Source organism: Cebus imitator, unplaced genomic scaffold, assembly GCF_001604975.1.
Source record: "Cebus imitator isolate Cc_AM_T3 unplaced genomic scaffold, Cebus_imitator-1.0 Scaffold188, whole genome shotgun sequence".
NCBI classification, from domain to species: domain Eukaryota; kingdom Metazoa; phylum Chordata; class Mammalia; order Primates; family Cebidae; genus Cebus; species Cebus imitator.
The window spans coordinates 5,587,468-5,595,394 of record NW_016107503.1 but is presented as its reverse complement, the minus strand read 5'-3'; positions in this window follow the sequence as shown (position 1 = coordinate 5,595,394).

Sequence of the window (7,927 nt, the reverse complement as noted above, 5' to 3'; positions counted from 1 at the left end):
ACAGGTGCCACCAAGCCCAGCTAATTTTTGTACTTTTAGTAGAGATGGGGTTTCACCATGTTGGCCAGGCTGGTCTCAAACTCCTGATCTCAGGTGATCTACCTGCCTTGGCTTCCCAAAGTGCTGGGATTACAGGTGTGAGCCACTGTGCCTGGCCTGAAATTTAATTTTTTTAAAACAAGTCAGTCTCCGTAGAGACTGTCAAAAAACGCCAATGCCGACTATATTGTTAAGTCATCACAGGAAGTCTTTTTTTTCTTGAGACAGGGTCTCACTCCATCACCCACTGCACCCAGGAGTGCAGTGGCAAGATCACAGTTCACTGTAGCCTTGACTTCACGGGCTCAAGTAATTCTTCCACATCAGCCGCCTGAGTAGCTGGGACTACAGGCACATGCCACTATGCCTGGCTAATTTTTTGTAAAGCTGGGATCTTCCTGTGTTGCCTAAGCTGGTCTGGAACTCCTAGACTCAAGAGATCTGCCTGCCTTGGCCTCCCAAAGTACTGAGATTACAGGTGTGAGCCACTGTACCTGGCCCAACAGAAACTTTTTTCTTTTTTTTTTTGAGACGGAGTCTTACTCTGTCGCCTAGGCTAGAGTGTAGTGGTGCAATCTTGGCTCACTGCAATCTCCACCTTCTGGGTTCAAGTGATTCTCCTGCCTCAGCCTCCTGAGTAGCTGATTATAGGGGTGTGCCACCATGCACGGCTAATCGTTGTTTTTTTTGTAGTGATCGGGTTTTACCATGTTGGCCTTGCTGGTCTCAAACTCCTACCTCGGGTGATCCATCCACCTTGGCCTCCCAAAGTACTGGGATTACAGGCGTGACCCAATGCGCCTGGCAGGAAACGTTTTCAATTAGCAATAGCTATACCTTGGATAAACCGCATTGGCTATGATATTGCCACTACACAAAGCTTGAAATTTAATTTTTAATTAAACATTAATTTTAATTTTATTATAAATTATAAAATTATATATTTTTGTTATATAATAAAAGTCATATAATTTTTATTATAAAAATTAATATTAATTTTTAATTTATACATGAAAATTTTCCTTGGAAAAAAGGAAAATATAGATGACATTAAAGTTCCTGTGATTACCACTTCCAATCTTACTCCCTTAATTCTCTTCTGGAAGTAACCACAATTCTCAGTTTAGTAGTTACCCTTCCAGTTCTTTTTCAATTGGATCTGTTTTTTAACCCGTAAAAATAGGATAGTACTATCTGTCTCACAGGACAAGAACAAAGGTGAAATGCAAGGTGGTTAATGATTTCCTTTTTCTAGTTCCTCCGTGAGAGCCGAGACCTACTGCAGAAACACAGCTGTACAGTACATTCAAGCTGAAGAAGAGAGAATCTTACTTATTTCCAGGGGTGAAATTATCTGCCCCCAATACCTTGTATTTTAAAATATAAGTTTTCTGCTTTCCAAAAAACTCAACAGACATCACACAGATTTTACAGTAGGAACAAGCTCAGCCCTGGCACACAACACAGCCAGCCTCTTGTACAGCGGTCTGCTGGAGGAGGGTAGCAAAAGGCAAAAGCCCAGAAAGGGCCAGGCATGGTGGCTCACACCTGTAATCCCAGCACTTTGGGAGGCTGAGGCGGGTGGATCACAAGGTCAAGAGTTTGAGACCAGCCTGGCCAATATGGTGAAGCCCTGTCTCTAAAAATACAAAAGTCAGCCAGGCGTGGTGGCAGGCACCTGTAGTCTCAGCTACTCGGGAGGCTAAGGCAGAATTGCTTGAATCTGGGAGGCAGAGGTTGCAGTGAGCCGAGATCCTGCCATTGCACTCCAGCTTGGGTGACAGAGTGAGACTCCTTCTCAAAAAAAAAAAAAAAAAAACACCAAACCCAGGAAGTATTCTGCTTCCTTTATAGCCAGGCAAGGAGGATTTTGTGTCTTATGTCTTCGATTCCCCGTGGCGTTCATTTCCAATTGCAGAAAGGAGGAGGTCATATGACCAGATTCTTTCTCAAACAGCTTTCCAGCTGAGTACAACAAAGACAAAACAAAGCAACTCTGCTCTTCCACAATTCTTCTCTTCCATCACTCCACATGACAAGGGACATTCCCACGATAGCTTTTTCCTACTGTCAGAGAGGAGCCATAAACCAAGATTTCCAAAGGCACCATGGTTGGTTCCCAGGTGCCCTAGAGAAAAATTTTTTTTTTTTTTTGAGATGAGGTCTTGTTATGTTGCCCAGGCTGGTCTTGAACTCCTGGGCTCAAGGAATCCTCCTGCCTCAGCCTCTGAGTACCTGGGATTATAGGTGCTCACCTCCACATCAGGCTCTAGGATTTTATTTTAGCATAAAACCAAATTTCATTCATTATCTACTTTGCCAGCCATGATACAAGTTTCTTTTTTTCCCTTTTTTTTTTTTGAGGTGGAATCTCATTCTGTCATCCAGGCTGGAGTGCAGTGGCATGATCTTAGCTCACTGCAACCTCCACCTCCCAAGATCTCCTGCCTCAGCCTCCTGAGTAGCTGGGATTATAGGTGCCCGCCACCATGCCTGGCTAATTTTTGTATTTTTAGTAGAGATGGGGTTTCACTATGTTGGTCAAGCTGGTCTTGAACTCCTGACCTCAAGTGATCCACCTGCCTTGGCCTCCCAAAGTGATGGGATTACAGGTGTGAGCCACCATACCTGGCCCCTCTTTTTGTATATCTACTTTAATTCTAACAAAAGCCATATAAGGTTTTTAGTTTTTGAGACAGGCTGTTGCCCAAGCTGGAGTAGAGTGGTGTCGACATGGCTCACTGCAGCCTTGACCTTCTGGGCTCAAGGGATCCTCCTGCTTCAGCCTCTGGTGCAGCTGGGACCACAAGTGTGTGCCACCATACCTGGCTAATTTCTACATTTTTTTTGTAGAGATGAAGTCTCACATTATAGCCTAGGCTGGTCTCAAACTTCTGGGCTCAAGTGATTCTCCCATCTTGGCCTCGTAAAATGCTGGAACTGTGGCATAAGGCACCATGCCCACCCCATAAAAGGTTGTTTTGTTTTTGTTTTTGAAACAGTCTCGCTCTGTTGCCCAGGCCGGAGTGCAGTGGTGCGACCTCAGCTCACTGCAACCTCTGCCTCCCAGGTTCAAGTGATTCTCCTGCGTCAGCCTTCTCAGGAGCTGGGATCACAGGTGTGCACCACCACACCCAGCTAATTTTTATGTTTTTAGTAGAAACAGGGTTTCACGCCGGGCGCGGTGGCTCAAGCCTGTAATCCCAGCTACTCAGGAGGTTGAGGCAGGAGAATTGCCTGAACCCAGGAGGCGGAGGTTGCGGTGAGCCGAGATTGTGCCATTGCACTCCAGCCTGGGTAACGAATGAAACTCCGTCTCAAAAAAAAAAAAAAAAAAGAAAAGAAACAGGGTTTCACTATGTTGGCCAAGCTGGTCTTGAACTCCTGACCTCCAGTGATCTGCCTGCCTTGGCCTCCCAAAATGCTGGGATTACATACTTGAGCCAGCTCACCTGGCCCCATATAAGGTTTTTATTGCCATCATTCCCATATTACAAATGAAGGCACTAAAGCTCAAAAGGTTAAATAAGTCTGTTCTTAAACAGTGACTTCCTGAGACACAGGAGATGTTTAAAAACAGTACTGGTAGGTGGGAAGTGGCATCTGGGAGCAGGAGTGAGAAGCACGAAAATGTAGCAGGAATAGAAAAGGGTGGGGGAAATAGCAAATTAAGAGGAAGAAAAATGCAGGTCCTAGCAAGAATTGCTACTTACCACTGCCAGAGTCTGGGCCATGTTCTAGGTGTGTATTTAAACAAATCTCCATAGCAACCATCTGGTTTCTGTTTTTCTATGACAACACAGGCTTGCATTTCTAAATACAGGCACTGGTGAGGACAAGTGTGGGGTGGGGAAGGGAAGTGGGACCGCTGAGTCAAGGGGAAATTGTGCAAAAAAGGCCAATTCTCTTGGTATGCCCTCATCTATTCCCCTCTCCCAGTATACCCTCAAGGAAGGAGTCTTTGAGTCATAGCAGTCACAGTTAAGAGCTGAACTCTGTACGGACTTTGTCTTTTGTTTTGGAGACAGGGTCTGGCTCTGTCACCCAGGCTGGAATGCGGTGGTAGGATCTTGGCTTACTGCAACCTCCTCCTCCCAGGTTCAAGCAGTCCTCCTGCCTCAGCCTCCCAAGCAGCTGGGACTATAGGTGCCTGCCACCACTCTCAGCTAATTTTAAAATTTTTTGTAGAGATGAGGTCTCACTGTATTGCCCAGCCTGGTCTTGAACTCCTGGGCTCAAGAATTCCTCCTGCCTCAGCCTCTCAAAGTGCTGGCATTACAGGTGTGAGCCACTGCAACTAGCCCATGGTATCTTATTTTTGCCAATTATGCAAATTCCTATCTAATTAGGGGATACCCTTGGTACAAGAGGGGTAAGGGTAGATGCTTTTGCTTCTCATTTTCAACCCATGTGGCACTTTTGGAGCTACTGAGGGTAGAGAGAGGCTGGAGGATCTTATCTGTTAAAGGTGTGGTACCTCCAGAAAGAAAGGGAAGAAAAAGGCAGTTAGGCATGGGTATGCAGGAATAAGGAGATGCTGCCATGGGGACTAAATGGGCCCAGACCTGAGTGACAAAAGCCCCTTTCTTAAGTCAGCACAGTGGCTCTCAACCAGGCAACTCCAGTGGGCATTTGGCAATGTCTGGGGACTTTTCTGATTTGTTCTAAGCAACTAATGGGTAGAGGACAAAGATGCTGTTAAATCTCCTGAAATGGACAGGACAGTCCCTGCAACAAAGAATTACTTGGCCCAAAATGTCAGCAGTTCCACGACTGGAAAACCTGACCAAAGAGATGCTGGTCCTACAGGAAACCTCTCCTTTGTCCACTGTAGGAGCACCAGTGTGATAGATAAAACCACTTGAGGGGGGCCAGATGCGGCGGCTCGTGCTTGTAATCCCAGCACTTTGGGGGACCGAGGCGGGTTGATCACGTGAGGTCCGGAGTTTGAGACAGCCTGGCCAACATGGTGAAACCCTGTCTCTACTAAAAATACAAAAAATTAGCCGGACGTGGTGGCAGGCGCCCGTAATCCCAGCTACTTGGAGGCTGAGGCATGAGAATCACTTGAACCGGGGAGGCAGAGGTTGCAGTGAGCTGAAATTGTGTCACTGCACTCCAGCCTGGGCAACAAGAGTGTAACTCCGTCTAAAAAAACCCAAAAAACAAAAAAAATATTTGAGGGGGATACCACAGATGCCTGCCTGTTCCCCTGGGCCATGAGTCCTCTCAGACTTTCAGACCAAGTATTGTTAGTTTACTTCTAACAAAAATAAATTCAAGCCAGAGTCCAAACTTGCTGTGGAATCAGCTGCTTCTAGAGAATAGGGTATTTTCCACAGAGGCTGTGCAATCAGACAAAAGGCGTGCTCCTCTTGGCCTTGGTTTCATCATTTGTAAAAACATTCGTGAACTCAATGATCTCGAATGTTCCTTTAGTTCCAAAACTCTGGACTTTTGGATATTTCTTTTGAGAGATATCCTGGGCTCTGGCCGGGCGCGGTGGCTCACGCCTGTTAATCCCAGCACTTTGGGAGGCTGAGGCAGGCAGATCACGAGGTCAGGAGTTCGAGACCATCCTAACCAACATGGTGAAACCCCATTTCTTTTCATTAAAATAAAAAATAAAAGAAAGAAATATCCTGGGCTCTACAGTTTGGGTCTGTAGAAAAGGAAATGACTCAAATGCAATAGAGGAAGTCTAAGGATGACTCAGATTTCCCTAATCATAAACGACACTTCAGGCATGGACCTTAACGTCAAACCAGGACTCAGGATCACTGAGTAACTTTCCTTTCGTGCATGTGAGTGGGTGGCATCCACCAGGGGTGACTTTATTGACAATAAGTTGCCTCTGCCAAAAAAATGCCCCCATATATCTGCTGATGTTTGAATTTCTCCCATGCAGTTTTGTCTCCAGTTAAAAATGTAAATACTATTGTTTCCTGTTGGAGCTCAGAGAAAAAAGGAACCATTCTAGGATATGTATGAGTTTGATGCTATTTAATTTAATTTATTTACTTATTGAGACAGGGTCTCACTCTGTCACCCAGGCTGGAGTGCAGTGATGTGATCATAGCATACTGCAGCCTCAACCTCCTGGGCCCAATCGATGTTCCCACTTCAGCCTCCCATTCCTGGGACTACAGGCACACGACAACATGCCTGGCTAAATTTTTTTATTTTTATTTTTCAGACAGGGTCTCCCTACATTGCCTAAGCTGGTCTCAAACTCCTGTACTCAAGTGATCCTCCTACCTCAGCCTCCCAAAGTGATGGCATTACAGGCGTGAGCCACCTCGCCCCAGCAAGTTGGTTTTTTTTAATTTTATTTTTTATTTTTATTTTTATTTTATTTATTTATTTTTTTGAGACGGAGTTTCGCTCTTGTTACCCAGGCTGGAGTGCAATGGCGCGATCTTGGCTCACTACAACCTCCGCCTCCTGGGTTCAGGCAATTCTCCTGCCTCAGCCTCCTGAGTAGCTGGGATTACAGGCACGCGCCACCATGCCCAGCTAATTTTTTGTAGTTTTAGTAGAGATGGGGTTTCACCATGTTGACCGGGATGGTCTCGATCTCTTGACCTCGTGATCCACCCGCCTCGGCCTCCCAAAGTGCTGGGATTACAGGCTTGAGCCACCATGCCCAGCCAACAAGTTGGTTTTTTAACAAAAGACAACAGATACATTAGCAAACTACCTTCACAGCAGGATGTAAGAACTCCCTTAGTTTTATTTATTTTTACACAAGGTCTCACTGTTGCCCAGGCTGGAGTGCAGTGGCACAAATACGGCTCTCTGCAGCCTTCACCTTCTGGGCTCAGGCTATGCTCCCGCCTCAGCCTCCCATGTAGCTGGGACCAGTCATATGCCACCAACTCCTATTTTTTTTTTTTTTGTAGAGATGGGGTCTCATTTTGTGCCCAGGCTGGTCTTGAACTCCTGGGCACACGAGCAATATTCCCCTCCCAAAGTGCTGGGACTACAGGTGTGAGCCACAACCCGGCTCCAATCTAAAATTGTATATTCTTGCTACAATGTCCTAAACTTCCAGGTTAATCATTTCTGCTTCTCAATCATCTATTTTTTAACCTTATAAAGAGTTCTCTTAAAAATAAAGAGTTCTCTTGACTAGAGTTTATCGCACCTTCCTTAGCCTATTTTATTATCCAGCCACAATCAGATAGATTCCTTAAGCAATCTTTCACCAGCACTTTCATCTCCTTGCTTCCTTCTCAGTATACTTTATCTGTCTACAAATTATGACCCAGGATCTAAACAATCTTGTCTTTTCTGCTCTTGTACCCAGAGAGCTAGATGCTTCTAAAGAAAATAGCACAAAGATGTGGATTAGTACCATTACATGTTCATGGTACCAATCTGTTAGAACCTCAAATTGCTTGCTTCCTAACCACCCCTCCCCAGCTTTATTAAGAGATGGTGTTTGGCTATGTTGCCCAGACTGGAGTGCAGCAGCTATTCACAGTAATTGTGCACCACAGTCTCCAATACCTGAGCTCAAGAGAGCCTCCCACCTCAGCCTCTCAAGTAGCTGGCACTATAGGCATGTGCCACCATGCCTGGCTAATTTTATTTTATTTTATTTTTTTTGGGATGGAGTTTCGCTCTTGTTACCCAGGCTGGAGTGCAATGGCGCGATCTCGGCTCACCGCAACCTCCACTTCCTGGGTTCAGGCAATTCTCCTGCCTCAGCCTCCTGAGTAGCTGGGATTACAGGCATGCATCACCATGCCCAGCTAATTTTTTGTATTTTTAGTAGAGACGGAGTTTCACCATGTTGACCGGGATGGTCTCGATCTCTTGACCTCGTGATCCACCCGCCTCAGCCTCCCAAAGTGCTGGGATTACAGGCGTGAGCCACCATGCC